Source organism: Sebastes fasciatus, chromosome 1 (genome assembly GCF_043250625.1).
Source record: "Sebastes fasciatus isolate fSebFas1 chromosome 1, fSebFas1.pri, whole genome shotgun sequence".
NCBI classification, from domain to species: Eukaryota; Metazoa; Chordata; class Actinopteri; order Perciformes; family Sebastidae; genus Sebastes; species Sebastes fasciatus.
Window position 1 is genome coordinate 43356104 of NC_133795.1, and position 6013 is coordinate 43362116.

The window sequence follows — 6013 nt, forward strand, 5'->3', positions numbered from 1 at the left end:
TCCACCGCTCGGTGCTCAAGTGAATTCATCTGTTCCTCCGGAAGGATTCCTGGACACCCTCTCCCCGTGCTCCCGTTCCGTGAATTAGTATTGACTTTATTACTGCCATGTTTCGGACCTCCAGGAACCCCACCCCTGTTCACTGTTCATTTAATATTATGTGTAATAAATTATTGTTATTACACCTTTAAAAGACTTGAGTCTGTTTCTGCATTTGAGTCCAAACTATTGTTGAAACCAGAACATAACAGAACAATCTGACCTTCACAATGGACTCAGCAGACACAGATGCAATTCAGAAGGCTGTTTCCAGCCATGGTAATTTATTAGGACAACATCACCAGTTACTTCAGGGTTTAATGGAGACCCAACAAGCCTTAGGTAACCACATTTCTCAGATGGGGAAATGTTTGGAGACAATCTCAGGCCAATTAGCCCCATCCCCCGCTCTGCCTCCTCCTCCTCCGCCTCAGCCACTCAGAGAATCACCTGTTCCCCCACCTGAACCATATGCCGGTGATTTGGGGAGGTGCAAATGATTCCAGCTCCAATGTTCTCTGTTTTTTTCCCGACAACCAGTCACCTTCACCACAGACCAAGCCAAGGTAGCGTATGTTACGGGACTGTTAAGAGGGAGAGCACTGGACTGGGCTGAAGCAAAGTTGGGAAGAGGGGAGATAGATTCTGTTTCCTATGATCATTTCATGAGTGAAATGAAGAAAGTGTTTGATCACCCTGTATGTATTGGAGATGCTGCTAAACGTCTGCTTAACCTACGACAGAGTCAAAGAAGTGTGGCAGATTATTCTGTGGAGTTCCGGATTCTGGCAGCGGAGGCTGGATGGAATGACGAGGCATTAAGAGGAGTACTTTTACGTTTGTGTGAGCAGTTAAAAGATGAACTTGCTGTCCGTGATGAAACTAACTCTCTTGATACTCTTATTAATCTGTCTATAAGACTGGACAACCATATGCGGGAGAGACGCCGGGAAAGGAACTACAAGTCCCACCTTTCCGTGAACTCCTTTGCTGTTACTCCTACTCTCGCGAGAGTTGCCTCCGGCCCGTCAGAGACTCACGGCTTCGGTCCCAGCTCCTCTGCTCAGTCTAATGAACCCATGCAGGTGGGCAGGGCTAATCTCACTCCCGCTGAACGTCAGAGACGGATCCGAGCGGGTGAGTGTATCTACTGTGGTCAAGTCGGACATTTCCTTGCTGCATGTCCTCTCCGCCCAAAAGAGCGGGCTCACCAGTAGCTGTGGGGGTACTGGTGAGTAAAACTGACGTCCCCACCAACACTAGACCACGTACTCAAATACCTGCTAAACTTTGTAAAAGTAAAATGTCCTTGCCTCTGTTAGCGTTGATTGACTCCGGTGCAGAGCAGAGTTTTCTAGATGCTGAGTTAGTCTCTCAGGCTGGCATCAGCATTGAACCCCTTGAGTCTCCTGTCAGAGTATGTGCTTTAGATGGCAAGTCTTTAGCGTTAGTTGCTCACCGCACTGAGCCTCTTTCTCTCATTCTGTCTGGAAACCACCGTGAGCTAATACAGTTTTTTTGTTTTTTCTGCCCCTAAGACTCCTCTTGTTCTTCACCCGTAGTTAAAGCTACACAACCCCCAGATCGACTGGTCGACCAGTAAGATTATGGGTTGAGGTAGTTTTTGTCATTCCTCGTGCCTGCAGTCCGCATTACCACCAGTAGAGATCAGTGTTGCTCCTCTGCCTTGTGTTCCTCCTGACTTGTCTACTGTGCCCACTGAATATCATGATGTCGGTGAGGTTTTCCGTAAGGAGAGAGCGTTATCCTTGCCACCTCATCGTCTATATGATTGTGCTATTGAGCTGCTACCTGGTACCACTCTACCTTCGAGCCGCCTGTACAACCTGTCACGTCCTGAGAGAGGCGCTATAGAGACCTACATAAATGACTCTCTAGCTGCAGGTATCATCAGACCCTCCTCTTCGCCTCTAGGGGCAGGATTCTTTTTTGTGAGTAAGAAAGACAAGACTCTCCGCCCGTGTATTGATTTTCAAGGGTTAAACAATATCACGGTGAAGAACAAATATCCTCTGCCATTAATCAGCTCTGCTTTTGAACCACTACAGGGAGACACTGTCTTCAGCAAGCTGGATTTGCGGAACGCATACCACCTGGTACGGATTTGTGAAGGAGATGAATGGAAGACAGCATTCAACACACCACTAGGTCTCTTTGAGTATTTAGTGATGCCTTTTGGACTGGCTAACGCTCCTGCAGTGTTTCAGGCTTTAGTTAATGATGTGTTGAGAGATTTTTTGGACCGCTTCGTGTTTGTCTACTTGGATGACATTTCGATTTTTTCCTCTGATCTCGCAGAACATCAGCTTCATGTGCGCCAAGTGCTCCAGAGACTACTGGAGAACAAGCTGTTTGTGAAGGCTAAGAAGTGCGAGTTTCATGTCAGCTCGGTTGGATTCCTCGGTTACATTATTGAGAGTGGGCAGGTGAAGACGGATCCGGACAAGATCAAGGCGGTGGCAGAGTGGCGCGAACCCACCTCCAGAAAGCTCTTACAACGCTTTCTTTGATTCGCCAACTTCTACCGCCGGTTCATCCGAGATTACAGCAGAATTGCTGCGCCACTGACCAAGCTCACATCTCCCGCTGTTCCTTTTCGCTGGACTCCTGAGGCAGATCAGGCATTTGCCTTATTAAAAGGACCGCTTTACGTCCGCACCCATCCTGGTGCAACCTGACTCTTCTCTTCATTTTGTCGTGGAGGTTGATGCCTCAGACATTGGTGTGGGGGCTGTCCTCTCCCAACGCTGCAGACCAGATAAGAAGCTACATCCTTGTGCTTTCTTCTCTCGACGCCTGTCTCCAGCTGAGAGCAACTACGATGTGGGGAATCATGAGCTGTTAGCAGTGAAGTTGGCCCTGGAGGAATGGAGACACTGGTTGGAAGGTTCGGAGATCCTGTTTATTGTATGGACGGATCACAAGAATCTTGCCTACATCCAGTCAGCCAAACGACTGAATTCCCGCCAGGCTCGGTGGGCTTTATTTTTATAAATGATTATTTTCTCACACACTATGAACGTTTTTTAACGTTAATATGGTCATTCGTATAACTGGATGTATGTTTGATTCTGATAGCATTATTTCCTGTCTATAGGCAGAAGTTCTTGTGATATTCTCCTGTCAGGAACATTCATCAAAGCACTCGGAACATTCAATGAAGTCATCAAAGCAGGAACATTCATCACAGCACTCGCAACATTCGATGATGTCATCAAAGCACTCAGAACATTCAATGAAGTAATCAAATCAGAAACATTCATCAAAGCACTCGGAACATTGGATGATGTCATCAAAGCAGCAACATTCATCAAAGCACTTGGAACATTTGATTATGTCATAAAATCAGGAACATTCATCAAAGCACTCGAAACATTTGATTTTGTCATCAAAGCACTTGGAACATTCATCAAAGCAATCAGAACATTCGATGATGTCATCAAAGCACTCGGAACATTTGATGATGTCTATAAAGCAGGAACATTCAACAAAGCACTTGGAATATTGGATGATGTCATCAAAGCACTCTGAACATTATATGATGTCATCAAAACACTAAGAACATTCATCAAAGCACTTGGAACCTTCGATGATGTCAACAAAGCACTCGGAACATTGGATGAAGTAATCAAAGCAGCAACAATCATCAAAGCACTTGGAACATTCATCAAAGCACTGGGAACATTTGATGATCTCATAAAATCAGGAACATTCATCAAAGCACTCGGAACATTCAATGAAGTCATCAAAGCACCCGGAACATTTGGTGATGTCATCAAAGCAGCAACATTCATCAAAGCACTCGGAACATTCGATGAAGTAATCAAAGCAGGAACATTCATCACAGCACTCGCAACATTCAATGATGTCATCAAAGCACTCGGAACATTCAATTAAGTAATCAAATCAGAAACATTCATCAAAGCACTCGGAACATTGGATGATGTCATCAAAGCAGCAACATTCATCAAAGCACTCGGAACATTTGATTATCTCATCAAAGCAGCAACATTCATCAAAGCTCTTGGAACATTGGATGATGTCATCAAAGCACTCAGAACATTCAATGAAGTAATCAAATCAGAAACATTCATCAAAGCACTCGGAACATTTGATGATGTCATAAAATCAGGAACATTCATCAAAGCACTCGAAACATTTGATTTTGTCATCAAAGCACTTGGAACATTCAACGAAGCACTTGGAATATTGGATGATGTCATCAAAGCACTCGGAATATTATATGATGTCATCAAAACACTAAGAACATTCATCAAAGCACTTGGAACCTTCGATGATGTCAACAAAGCACTCGGAACATTCGATGAAGTAATCAAAGCAGGAACATTCATCACAGCACTCGCAACATTCGATGATGTCATCAAAACACTAAGAACATTCATCAAAGCACTTGGAACCTTCGATGATGTCCACAAAGCACTCGGAACATTGGATGAAGTAATCAAAGCAGCAACAATCATCAAAGCACTTGGAACATTCATCAAAGCACTCGGAACATTCAATGAAGTCATCAAAGCACCCGGAACATTTGGTGATGTCATCAAAGCAGCAACATTCATCAAAGCAAATGGAACATTGGATGATGTCATCAAGGCAGGAACATTCATTAAAGCACTCGAAACATTTGATTTTGTCATCAAAGCACTCGGAACATTCGATGAAGTAATCAAAGCAGGAACATTCATCACAGCACTCGCAACATTCAATGATGTCATCAAAGCACTCGGAACATTCAATTAAGTAATCAAATCAGAAACATTCATCAAATCAAATCAAATCAAATCAATTTATTTTTGTATAGCGTCAAATCACAACAGAAGTTATCTCAAGACGCTTTATATATAGAGCAGGTCTATGACCGTACACCATAGTTTAGAGAATATCGGAATATTCGATGATGTCATCAAAGCATTCGATGAAGTAATCAAATCCTAAACATTCATCACAGCACTCGGAACATTTGATTATGTCATAAAATCGGGAACCTTCATCAAAGCACTCGGAACATTCATCAAAGCACTGGGAACATTTGATGATGTCATAAAATCAGCAACATTCATCAAAGCACTTAAAACATTGGATGATGTCATCAAAGCAGGAACATTCAACAAAGCACTTGAAATATTGGATGATGTCATCAAAGCACTCGGAACATCATATGATGTCATCAAAACACTAAGATCATTCATCAAAGCACTTGGAAACTTCGATGATGTCATCAAAGAACTCGGAACATTCAATGAAGTAATCAAATCAGAAACATTCATCAAAGCACTCGGAACATTTGAATATGTCATCAAAGCAGCAACATTCATCAAAGCACTTGGAGCATTGGATGATGTCATCAAAGCAGGAACATTCATCAAAGCACTCGGAACATTGGATGATGTCATAAAAGCAGGAACATTCATCAAAGCACTCGGAACATTCGATGATGTCATCAAAGCACTCGGAACATTCGTTGAAGTAATCAAATCAGAAACATTCATCAAAGCAATCGGAACATTTGATTATGACATAAAATCAAGAACATTCATCAAAGCACTCGCAACATTCGATGATGTCATCAAAGCAGGAACATTCATCAAAGAATTTGAAACATTTGATTTTGTCATCAAAGCATTTGGAACATTCATCACAGCACTCGCAACATTTGATTTTGTCATCAAAGCACTTGGAACATTCATCACAGCACTCGCAACATTCGATGATGTCATCAAAGCACTCGGAACATTCATCAAAGCACTGGGAACATTTGATGATGTCATAAAATCAGCAACATTCATCAAAGCACTTAAAACATTGGATGATGTCATCAAAGCAGGAACATTCAACAAAGCACTTGAAATATTGGATGATGTCATCAAAGCACTCGTAACATTCGATGATGTCATCAAAGAACTAGGAACATTCGATGAAGTAATCAAATCAG